This window comes from Peromyscus maniculatus, chromosome 17 (assembly GCF_049852395.1).
Source record: "Peromyscus maniculatus bairdii isolate BWxNUB_F1_BW_parent chromosome 17, HU_Pman_BW_mat_3.1, whole genome shotgun sequence".
NCBI classification, from domain to species: Eukaryota; Metazoa; Chordata; class Mammalia; order Rodentia; family Cricetidae; genus Peromyscus; species Peromyscus maniculatus.
In genome coordinates this window covers 1868984-1881988 of record NC_134868.1, presented here as the reverse complement: position 1 = coordinate 1881988, position 13005 = coordinate 1868984, and positions in this window count along the sequence as shown.

The following is a 13005-nucleotide window of genomic DNA, read 5'->3' as shown; positions in this document are numbered from 1 at the left end:
TTTTGAGTTGATCTTGTATCCTGCCACTTTACTGAAGGAGTTTATCAGCTGTAGGAGTTCCCTGGTAGAATTTTTGGGGTCACTTATGTATGCTATCATATCATCTGCAAATAGTGAAAGTCTGACTTATTCCTTTCCAATTTGTATCCCTTTGATCTCCTTTTTTAAAAAAATATTTATTTATTTATTTATTTATTTATTTATTTATTTATTTATTTATTTATTTATTTATTATGTATACAGTGTTCTGCTTGCATGTATCCCTTCAGGACAGAAGAGGGCACCAGATCTCATTATGGGTGGTTGTGAGACACCATGCGGTTGCTGGGAATTGAACTCAGGACCTCTGGAAGAATAGACAGTGCTCTTAACCTCTGAGCCATCTCTCCGGCCCTTGATCTCCTTTTGTTGTCTTATTGCTCTAGCTAGAACTTCTAGCACTATATTGAATAAATATGGGGAGAGTGGACAGCCTTGTCTTGTTCCTGATTTTAGTGGTATTGCTTTGAGTTTTTCTCTGTTTAATTTGATGTTGGCTGTTGGCTTGCTATAAATTGCCTTTATTATGTTTAGGAATGTTCCTTGTATTCCTGATCTCTCTAAGACCTTTATCATGAAGAGGTGTTGGATTTTGTCAAAAGCTTTTTCAGCATCTAATGAGATGATCATGTGTTTTTTCTTTCAATTTGTTTATATGATGTATTACATTGACAGATTTCCATATGTTGAACCATCCTTGCATCCCTGGGATGAATCCTACTTGGTCATGATGGATAATTTTTTTGATATATTCTTGGATTCGGTTTGCCAATATTTTGTTGAGTATTTTTGCATCAATGTTCATGAGGGAGATTGGTCTGTAATTCTCTTTCTTTGTTGCATCTTTGTGGGGTTTGGGTATCAGGGTAATTGTAGCCTCATAAAAAGAGTTTGGTAGTGTTCCTTCTGCTTCTATTGTGTGGAACACTTTGAAGAGTATTGGTATTAGTTCTTCTCTGAAAGTCTGGTAGAATTCTGCACTGAAACCATCTGGTCCTGGACTTTTTGTGGTTGGTAGACTTTTGATGACTGTTTCTATTTCTTTAGGGGTTATTGGTCTATTTAAATAGTTTATCTGGTCTTGGTTTAATTTTGGTATGTGGTATCTATCCAGAAAATTGTCCATTTCTTCCTGGTTTTCCATTTTTTGTGGAGTACAGGTTTTTGAAGTATGATCTGATGATTCTCTGGATTTCCTCATTGTCTATTGTTTTATCTCCCATTTCATTTCTGATTTTGTTAATTTGGGTGCTCTCTCTTTGCCTTTTGGTTAATTTAGCTAGGGGTTTGTCTATCTTGTTGATATTTTCAAAGAACCAACTCTTTGTTTCATTGATTTTTTGTATTGTTCTCTTGTTTTCGTTGATTTCAGCCCTCAATTTTATTATTTCCTGGTGTCTATTTCTCCTGGGTCAGTTTGTTTCTTTTTGTTCTAGAGCTTTCAGTTATGCTGTTAATTCATTGGTATGGGATTGCTCCATCTTCTTTATGTGTGCATTTAGAGCTATGAATTTTCCTCTTAGCACTGCTTTCATAGTGTCCCATAAGGTTGGGTATGTTGTACTTTCATTTTCATTGAATTCTAGGAAATCTTTAATTTCTTTCTTTATTTCTTCCTTGACCCATTGATGTTTCAGGTGGACATTAATCAGTTTCCATGAGATTGTATGCTTTCTATTATTTTTGTTGTTGTTTAAGTCTAACTTTAAGTCATGGTGGTCCAATAAGATACAGGAGGTTATTCCAAATTTTTCTATCTGTTGAGATTTGCTTTGTGACTGAGCATGCGGTCAATTTTTGAGAAGGTTCCATGGGGTGCTGAGAAGAAGTTATATTCTTTTGTGTTAGGATTGAATGTTCTATAGATATCTATTAAGTTCATTTGAGTCATAACTTCTGCTAGGTCCTTTATTTCTTTGCTAGGTTTCAGTCTGGTAGATCTGTCTTTTGGTGAGAGTGGTGTGTTGAAATTTCCCACTACTAATGTGTGGGGTTTGATGTACGTCTTAAACTTTAGTAGTGTTTCTTTTATGAATGTGGGTGCTTTCGTATTTGGGACATAAATGTTCAAAATCGAGACTTCATCTTGGTGGATTTTTCCTGTGATAAATATGTAATGTCCATCCTGATCTAGGGTCTAGAGACCTGATCTGTTGGTCAGGAGATGGGAGCTTACATGTTCTCAGTCGGTGAAGTATATACTTATGATTCTGGTGATCTGGTTCGGTGGCTGGGTGGTGCTTTCTTCTGTGTTCTCCTGTGTTCTCAGGTCACGTTTTGCTCATTTGTCAACTGAACTTGTTTCTTCAGACTTCAAACTGTAGGGATCTGAATCCTCTCCTGGATGGATTTCAGCTGAGCAGGGTAGTCTCACCAACACCTCCAAGTTGTTGGGTTTCGCAGGATCAGCAGCTGTACCCTGGGTTGGCCTCAGACAGTGTGTTCAGATCCGTTTTGGTTCCATCCCACAGAGATGGCTCCTTCCCCGGGTGTTGGGATTAAAGGCATCCCTGTTCCAAGCTCTTGATTAACAGCTTGTTTTCACTAACTCTTCAGTGGGTAATAGCCCAGTTTCTGGTCTTTATTACAACTGTGTTTCAGCAGCCGCCTGCGCCTGCCTGCCTGCCTCTAAATAAGATATTTTTTTTTTTTTTGGTTTTTCGAGACAGGGTTTCTCTGTGTAGCTTTGCGCCTTTCCTGGAACTCACTTGGTAGCCCAGGCTGGCCTCGAACTCACAGAGATCCACCTGGCTCTGCCTCCCAAGTGCTGGGATTAAAGGCGTGCGCCACCACCGCCCGGCTCTAAATAAGATATTTTATGATAAAGACAATATCTATCTATAAATTCTGCCCTACAGAAGGTGCTAGAAGGAAAACCCAAACCTAAGGAGGTTAACTATACCCATGAAAACACAGGGAATAAATAATCTCACACCAGCAAAACCAAAAGACATTTTTATACACTCAAACACATACACACCACCAACTACAACAACAAAGGAGAGAAATCAACAATCACTGGTCATTGATATATCCCAATATTAATGATCTCAATTCCCTAAAAAAAAAAGATGTAGATTAGCAGAATGGATACAAAAACAGGATCCATACTTCTGTTGCACCCAAGAAACACACCTCAACATTAAGGATAGACATTGCCTCAGGGTAAAAGGTTGGAAAAAGATATTCCAAGCAAATGGACCTAAGAAGGTAGCTGGTGTAACCACTTTAATATCTAAAAAATAGACTACAACCAAAATAATTTAAGAAGATGGAGAAGGAAACTACATACTAGGTGGTGAGGTAAGGTTGGTTGGTGGCTCTCACTATTTCCTTGATCTCTAAGGCTTTCACCCCTATATTTGGCTCCATGGTTTTTTATTTAATAAGACTGCTTAGAAATTCATCTATATTTGGAGTCCAACTATGGGGCAGGAATTCATAAAAAAAAAGTCACTTGGCTGTGGCCTTGCAGGGCCCCAGCTTGGCCGGAGCACATGCCTAGAGCTGCACTCAGCTGGAGCTGCAAGGGGCCATATGGTAGCTGCAAGCAGCCATAGTGGCAAGCGGCTGGACTGCTTGTGGGTGTACAGAGCCCCTGGCTCAGGCCTGAGCATGTGGCTGTACTTACTTTAGCTTTTAGCTTTTTTTTTCTCTTGGTACATAGAAATGCTCTCCCCTCCCCCCCACTCAGGATTCCCAGTTCAGACTGCTACCACACTAGACAGCTGTTTTGAAATTCCCTCAAACTTCTACTGTTCTATGCAGACTTAGTAAGTCAATTAAGATATCTTAAAGGGAGAAACTAGTTAAAAGAGATTTTTTCCCCACATTAAAAAATGGGAAACATTTTTGCAATGGAAGGAAATTACATAAGAGGATAATTAATGTAGATGGGATGTATGTAACATCAATTATGAAACAGTTATTCTTGAAGAGTAACTAAGCTCACACCTCTCAATAGTAGAATGACATTTAATAGAGGCATGTGGAGAAGAATGGGATGCTGAGATGAACACACACACACACACACACACACACACACACACACACACACACACATACACATAGCCAAGAAGAATGGATAGCTGAAAACAACATCAAAAAACATCAACAATTTCCAGAATTTAAAATCCTGAATCATAGGCCGGGCGGTGGTGGCACACGCCTTTAATCCCAGCACTCGGGAGGCAGAGCCAGGCGGATCTCTGTGAGTTCGAGGCCAGCCTGGGCTACCAAGTGAGTTCCAGGAAAGGCGCAAAGCTATACAGAGAAACCCTGTCTCGAAAAACCAAAAAAAAAAAAAAAAAAAAAAAAAAAAATCCTGAATCATGACAGGACACCAGTGGAATTCAGGTGTTTCTCGTACATGGACTGCTCTCACCCAACATGAGTTTGAACTGTTGACCTTGTGTACATCCTACTTCACAAATGAGTCTGTCAGATACGCTAAGCCTATAGGCTGAAGATGATGCCCCAACACTGCGGAGAAACCTCAGATGACTGTCCAGGCAGATGGCTGTTTCTGTCAACTCACAAATTTTTTAGAAGTTGCTTGCATGTACTTCCTGTTTTTATTTTTGTTAGGTAATATTATTTCCTTCTTGGGTCTCTGACGGAGTTGAAGATTAGTTAGTTATAGCTGAAGATTAATTAGGATAGAAAGTGAATTAGATACATTTTGGACTTACCAAAATAGGATAGATAATGGAATTATTTTCTCTAAATTTGTCAAATACAAATGGACTAGACATTGTTTAGGTATTTATTACTTGCATGTATTGTATATAGTTATTGTACTTTTGTATATAGTTTTTCTTATGTTAGTTATAACCTTTTTCCTTTTTTTCTTCTTATTAAAATAGAAAAGGGGAAATATGATGACATTTTATTTTGTACTAAAGTGTTATTTGTATGTTAATAAATAAAGTTGCCCGGAGGTCAGGGTTATTAGCAAGCCATAGGAAAGCTGGGCGGTGGTGGTGCACACCTTTAATCCCAGCACTTGGTAGGCAGAGCTAGGTAAGTCTCTGTGTGTTTAGGGATACAGCCAGGATTGGATACAGATGCCTTTAATCTCAATACCAATCATAGAAGACCTGGAGGTCTGTACAGACAGGCAGTGATGAGGCAGTCATGTGGTTGGGTTTAAAACCAAGGAGAAGGCAGAACCCAAAGTCTTTATAAAGACTTTAACACAGGAAGTAGCTCTCTTTTGGACAGGTGGGACCACTGCAGGAGGAAGGGTAAGGTTTTAGCTCTTAGCTCTGACCTCTTGGCTTTCTTCTTTGCATTGGATCTGTGTTTCTTATTTAATAAGATGGTTGGTTACATCTACAAATGTTTATTCGAGGAACAATGGAAACAGAATGCCCCTCCCTTCTGGATTATGCAGAAGGTGTGGTAAGGGCAAATATCAGGCCAAACGAATGTAGATCAACAAGGGACAGACAAAGTAATCCTAGGCTTCTGCCCTTGGGAAACTCCCAGAGGGGTCTCATGCAGGTCCCCACAGTAAATTCAGCTCAGACCTTTCCTGCCATTATAGAATAAACCCCTCTTGGGACAATTAAATAACCAAATGCCTATTATAATAAACCAGGCTGCTCGGGGAGATAGAACAGCTGTAGCAGAGAGAATAGAAAATTCAGGACAAACCATAAAGCAAATTTTTGGCAAACTTCTATAAATGAACAAAGACCAAAATTAAAAATACAAAAAAATTGCCGGGCGTGGTGGCGCACGCCTTTAATCCCAGCACTCGGGAGGCAGAGGCAGGCGGATCTCTGTGAGTTCGAGGCCAGCCTGGACTACCAAGTGAGTCCCAGGAAAGGCGCAAAGCTACACAGAGAAACCCTGTCTCGAAAAAACCAAAAAAAAAAAAAAAAATACAAAAAAATTAAATTTTCTTGGAAGGTTTAGTAGACACAGGAGCGGATGTGATAATAATTGTACCAGAATTTTGGCATCCAAATTGGTCTCTTTAGGAGGTAAATGGTCAGCTGTTAGGGACTGGAACATTATCTCAAGTGAAACAGAGTGCAAGATTGCTCAAATGTATAGGTCCAGAAGGACAGAGAGGAAAATTAAAGCCATATGTGGCTAATATAGCTATGAATTTATGGGGCCATGATCTATTACAACAATGAAATACTCAGATTAACATCCCTCCAACCTCAGAAACAAATCATAAACTAACACATGTTTTTGAGAGAACTATTAGGGGGTAGTATTATAAAGAGCAGTCGCCAGCCATCCAGATTGTACAAGAACAGCACATAACAACTGCTGATCTTTCAAAGACACCAGCAGCTTTACCTTTAAAATAGTTAACAGAAAAGCCTTTATGGGTTCAGCAATGGCTTTAACAACAGAGAAACTGCAGGCCTTGGAACAGCTGGTACAAGAGCAGTTAAATGCTCAGCATATTGAAGAATCAACCAGCCCTTGGAATTCTCTTGTATTTGTTATTAAAAAGAAATCTGGTAAGTGGAGAATGGTAACAGACCTAAGAACAATTAACAAAGAAATTCAGCCATTTCTTATCTATCAACTGTTGTTGGGGTAAAAAATGATGAATGGAGTGATTTGTTTAAAACCTTAGAGAGTGACAAGGACTTAAATAGTCCAAGAGAATTTTCAGGTGAACCTGAGAGAGAATTGGCCTTGGTGGAAAAGAAAGTACAGGAACAACATGTGGATTGTGTGGATCCAAAGCTTGTTGCATTTTGGTTATTTTATTCTCTAAGCATTCTCCTACAGGAATTTTAATGCAGAGGGAAGATATTATATTAGAATGGATATTTCTACCAAATAAACAAAGTAAAAAATTAAAAACCTTTTTTTTCTGAGACAGGGTTTCTCTGTGTAGCTTTGTGCCTTTCCTGGAACTCACTCTGTAGTCCAGGCTGGCCTCAAACTCACAGAGATCCACCTGCCTCTGCCTCCCAAGTGCCGGGATTAAAGGCATACACCACTGCCTGGGTAAAAATTAAAAACTTTTGTGGAAAAGATCCTGAGTTTATTTTAAAAGGAAAATTGAGACTTCGTTAATTAGCAGGAATAGACCCATCAGAAATTGTCCTACCTTTAACAAAGGAGGGCATTGACAAATTATGGGCAGAAAGTGAACCATGGCAAAGAGCTTGCAGTAATTTTTTTTGGAGAGATTAAGAGCAAATATCCCAAAAGCAATAGAATTGAATTTATAAAGAGAGCTGATTGGATTTTTGTCTCATATTGTATGGAAAACACCAATATCTGGAGCTCATACATTTTATACAGATGCAAACAAATAAGGAAAGGCAGGTTACAAGTCAGAAAATTTAAGTAAGGTGGTTCAAAGTCCTTATAATTCAGTTCAAAAATCAGAATTGTATGCTTTTCTGTTGGTATTAATGGATTTTTTTGAACCTTTCAGCATAGTTACTGACTCTCAGTATGCTGAGTGATCTTACATATTGAGACTGCAAAGTTTATACCTGACGAGTCAGAATTAACTTCACTATTTATAACTTCACAAGATATAATCAGGAATAGGAAGCATCCCTTATATATAACTGACATCTGATCCCATATGGGTCTTCCAGGCCCTCTAGCACAAGGTAATGTTGAGATTGATAAATTATTGATAGGAAATATGCTGGAGACCTCAGAATTTCAGAAAAACATCATGTTAATAGTAAAGATTTAAAAAGGGATTTTTCCATAACCTGGCAACAAGCCAAGGAAATTGTAAGAAAATGTCCTACTTGTTCTTTTTATAATCAGAATTTATTACTAGCAGGATGTAACCCAAAAGGTACTCAGAGGAATGAAATCTGGCAGATGGATGTATTTCACTTTGCAGAATTTGGAAAACTGAAATATGTACACCACACCATTGATACTTATTCAGGATTTCAATGGGCAACTGTTTTGGGTTCTGAAAAAGCTGATTCTGTAATCACATATTTGTTAGAAGTTATGGCCATCATGGGCATACCGGCACAAATTAAAACTGACAATGCTCCAGCATATGTCTCTGGTAAGATGAAACAGTTTTTGCTTATTACAATATAAAGCATATTACAGGTATACCACATAATCCTACAGGTCAAGCAGTCATAGAAAGATCAACTTGAACTCTAAAGGATATGCTAAATAAACAGAAAGGGGTAACAAAAAACCCCAGAAATAGACTGCATAATGCTCTATTAACTTTGAATTTTCTCAGTGCTAATGAGAAAGGAACAACAGTTGCAGAGAGACATTGGATAATAGAGAAAAAAACCTACAGAATTAAATCAGCCTATATACTTTAAAGAGGTGCTGACCTCAGAATGGAAACCAGAATATGTGTTACATTGGGGGTGAGGTTTTGTTTTTTTCTACAGGAGAAGATAAGCTATGGATACCATCAAAATGGATAAAGGTTTGATTTGAACAAGAGAGACTTCTTAATTAGAAGAGGTTCATCAACCAGCATGACCATTCAATTTAAACGAACGTATACCACTAACAAATGCTTTTCATTTAATCAGATATAACTTGCCAAAAGGGAACCTCCCCAAAGTTAGGCATGGGGAAGTGTTTTTCTGTCTTTCAGGAGAATGAAGGCTAAGGAATCTGAAGAAGGCCAGACAAATGAGACATCTGAAGAAATGGGACAAATCATCCAGAAAAAAATGTCCCAACCAAAGGAGTAAATTGGCCTATTGGTATATCACATATAAAATTTCATAAGTCTTCCTAATGTTAGTTTCTGCTCTTCTCTACAGACACATAACACAAATGTTCTTTATGTAGTCCCAGTTCTATTAAAAATTAAAGCTGGCTTTGGAGTTGGAGAATGGCTCTCTCCTTCTCTAAACCCAAGTATGTTTGTTAAAAGGAAAATGCAAAATCTCTGTATCATGTCAGAAAAAAGAGCCATCTTCTGATATGGGACAGAAGAAAACCAAAATTAAGGGACTATTCTACTGCCAGTAATCTCATAATATGGTGGTTTTATTTTGAATCTTTAAAAATTCTTCTTACAGTATGAATTTTATTTCAAAATCTATAAAATTTAAATATATATATATTTAAACTTTTGTCATGATATTAATGGTCATATAGACTCTTTCCACGTATTGAGAGTCAATAACTATATTAAGAGGTTCTGGAAAATATCATGTAATTCTGACTTTTGAACAGAATCATAAGGGCTTTGATCCACTTTATTAAAATTTCCTGATTTGAGCCGGGCGTGGTGGCACACGCCTTTAATCCCAGCACTCGGGAGGCAGAGGCAGGCGGATCTTTGTGAGTTCGAGGCCAGCCTGGGCTACCAAGTGAGCTCCAGGAAAGGCGCAAAGCTACACAGAGAAACTCTGTCTCGAAAAAACCAAAAAAAAAAAAAAAAAAAAAAAAAAATTTCCTGATTTGTAACTTGCCTTTCCTGATTTATTTGCATCAGTATACAATATAGGTGCTTCAGAAGTTAGTGTTCCCGTGTGAAGAAGGATCCAGTTATTTCTCTTTATATTCTGAAATCTCTTGCTTTTGAAATATCTGTTGTTAATCTCTCCAAGAAATTATTGCTAGCTCTTTGCTAATGTTCATTTTCTGACCTTAAAGAGGAAATTTAAGAATTAGTAAAAGACACTACAATTTCTGCTGGGTCTATTCCTGCTAATTGATGAAGTCTCAATTTTCAGAAAACATTTCTACATAGATCTTTAATTTTTACTCTCTTTATGGGGTAATAATATCCATTTTAAGATATTATCTTCTCTCTGCATTAAAAACCCTGTAGGGGAATACACAGAATGTACAATGACCAGAAAGCAATCAGGCTCTCGATTCAAGTGATCTACATGTGCATCCTGTAATTTTTTTTCTACCAAAGCCAATTCTCTCTCAGCTTCAGCAGATAATTTTTTTGGACTATTTAAGTCTTTCATACCTTGTAAGTTTTGAAACAAATTATTCAGTTCTTGAATTGTTAATCCAATTGTGGGCCATTGCCAGTTAATGTCACCCAACAAATTTTGAAAGTCATTTAGAATCTGCAATTGGTTTCTCCTGAATTTTTTGTAAACATATTTAATACTCTAGGAAATTAATAGAATCTCCACCTTGTATTATTTCAGCAGCAATTTGTAATCCCTAACAAGGCAAAAATTTCTTTACTTCTTCAAACAATTTCTCTAAAGTATCTACATTTGAATCAGTTAATAATATATTATCCATATAATGGTAAATTATAGATCAAGCTAACTGTACACAAATTATTTTCAATGGCTGTTGTACAAAATATTATAGGATAGGGTAGAGTTTTTTAACATCCCTTGTGGGAGAACCTTCCATTGATAACTCTTAACAGGCTGAGAATTATTATAAGTAGGCACCGTGAAGGTAAATTTTTCTCTATCCTTTTCTTGTAAAGGTATAATGAAGAAACAAACTTTTAAATCAATAACTATAATAGATCATCCTTTAGGTATCAGAGAAGGCAGGGGAATTCCAGGCTGTAAAGACCCTATTGGCTGAATCACCTTATTAATTGCCCTTAGATCTGTTTCCATTCTCAGCTTTCCAGTTTTCTTTTTAAAAACAAATATAGAATTTCAAGGACTGGTAAATTCCTCAATATGTTGAGCATTTATCTGCTCCTGTACCAGCTGTTCTAGTGCCTTTAATTTTTCTGATGTCCAAGGCCATTTTTCCGCCCAGACTGGTTTGTCATTTAACCATTTTAAAGGTAGAGCTGTCAGTATCTTCTAAAGATTAACAGCTATTGTGTCCTGTTTTTATACAATCTGAATGGTTCGTGACTGTTCTTTATAATACTTTTAAATATTTTTTGCAGAAACATACATTAGTTCATGGTTTGTTTCTGAGATTGGAGGAATGTTAAACTGGGTATTCCATTGCTGTAACAAATTATGTCCCCATAAATTCATTGCTATATTAGCCATATATGGCTTTAAATGTCCTCTCTGTACTTCTGGCCCTATGCATTGGACCCAACACATGCTTTGTTTGACTTGAGATAAATTTCCAATCCCTAAAAGCTGAATATTTATCTCCTGAAGAGGCCAATTTGGATGCCAAGATTCTGATGCAATTATTGTTATATCTGCCCCTGTGTCTACAAAACCTTCAATTACAATGTCATTTATTCATATTTTTAGCTTTGGTTTTTGATAGTTTATAGAAGTTTACCAAAATATTTGCTTTGTGGTTTCTCCTTAAATTTTTGGTTTATTTTTTCAAATAATATATCATCCAGAGCAGCATGGTTTTTTACAATAGGCATTAGGTACTTTAATTGCTCTGGGGAGGAGTTTCCCCCATGGTGATAGGGAATCTGTGAACCAAATTTGACATGGGGGCTTGTAAGAACCCCCGCAAGGCATTTCCAGATGGCATAGGGCCACCCTGTCCATCCCCTGCTGATCTGTATTCATTGGTCCAGTGGTGTCCTTTGCTGCACCTTCTGCTTACTCCAGAAGGCAGGGGCTTCTGTTTACATTATGCCTAGAAAAAAAAACATTGTTTTTAGGAATGCTCTGTCTACAATTCCTTTTTAGGTGACCTTGCTTGCCACAATTAAAACACTTGACATTTTGATTTTTCCTCAAGCCTCTGGAAATCACCTCTTCCATCCAAGCATCATCATAGTTATGAGATTCAATATTGCCTGTATCTCAGATCTATTCCTCTATGGGTGCTGAAATACCCTTTAAAGGCCAAAATACCCTTTTGCATTGTGAATTAGTGTTTTCAAAAGCCAGAGATTCAATTATTATTTGTATAGCTTCTAAATTTGGTATCATCCTATTTACAGCTGAAGTCAATCTTTGTGAGAAAAATCATTGAAGGTTTCTTTTGGGCCCTGTATAACTTTAGTTAATGATCCAGTTCTTTTTGTGACTTCTTTAATTCTGTCCCATGCATTGAAAGCTACTACACAGCATAAGGCCAGGGTGTGGTCATCATATAGAGACTGTCTTCGTATATCAGCGTAATTGCCCTCTCCAAGAAGTTGGTCTTGGGAAATTTCAATACCTCTGGCTCTACTTCATGGTTCACTGGTCCTAGCTTCATCGTTCTACTAGGTCCTCCACTGTAATTGACTAGGTTCCAATACTGCTGTAAACAAGTCTTTCTAGTCTTGTGGAACAATTCTTTTACTAGTTGAACATGAATTTAACATCTGCTTCACAAAAGATGAATGCATGCCATATGAGACTATTGCTTCCTTAAATCTCCTCAAATCTAACATTTCCACAGGAATCCAGTCAGCTCTTACCCAGCCTTGGGGATGCCTGTCATTTGGCAGTTGTTTCCATAAGGAGATTGGATAAATTAAGGTTAGTTGTTTGATAACCTTGGGCTGTTCCTATCTTATTTTATAATGTAATGGTGAAGTTGGTTCTCCTTCAAATTCCTCTGTCTTTATCTGAATATATCTATTATCTGTGTTAGTACATTTTTCTAAGTCTTATAACTTATCAATCAAAAATAGCAATATTCTCTCTAGTAACTTTTTCTAAGGCCTATATCATGGCATTCATATCAATCAACTTCTTTAGGGATAAAACAAGAATTATCAAGATGATAATTAACATGTCAATCCCAGATAAGTTGATTATCCCCCTCATTTAATTGTTCTATTTTTAAACCATCTATTGTATAATCATTCAGAGACCTAACTCCCTCCATTGTAATAGTGTTTCCATTTTTAAAAAACATTTATTTCACATACAGTGTTCTGACTGCATGTATCCCTGCAGGCCACACGAGGGCACCAGATCTCATTACAGATGATTGTGAGTCACTATGTGGTTGCTGGGAATTGAACTCAGGTCCTCTGGAAGAGCAGTCAGTGCTCTTAACCCCTGAGTCATCTCTCCAGCCCCGTTTTCTCTCTCTCTCTCTCTCTCTCTCTCTCTCTCTCTCTCTCTCTCTCTCTCTCTCTCTCTCTCTCTCTTTCTC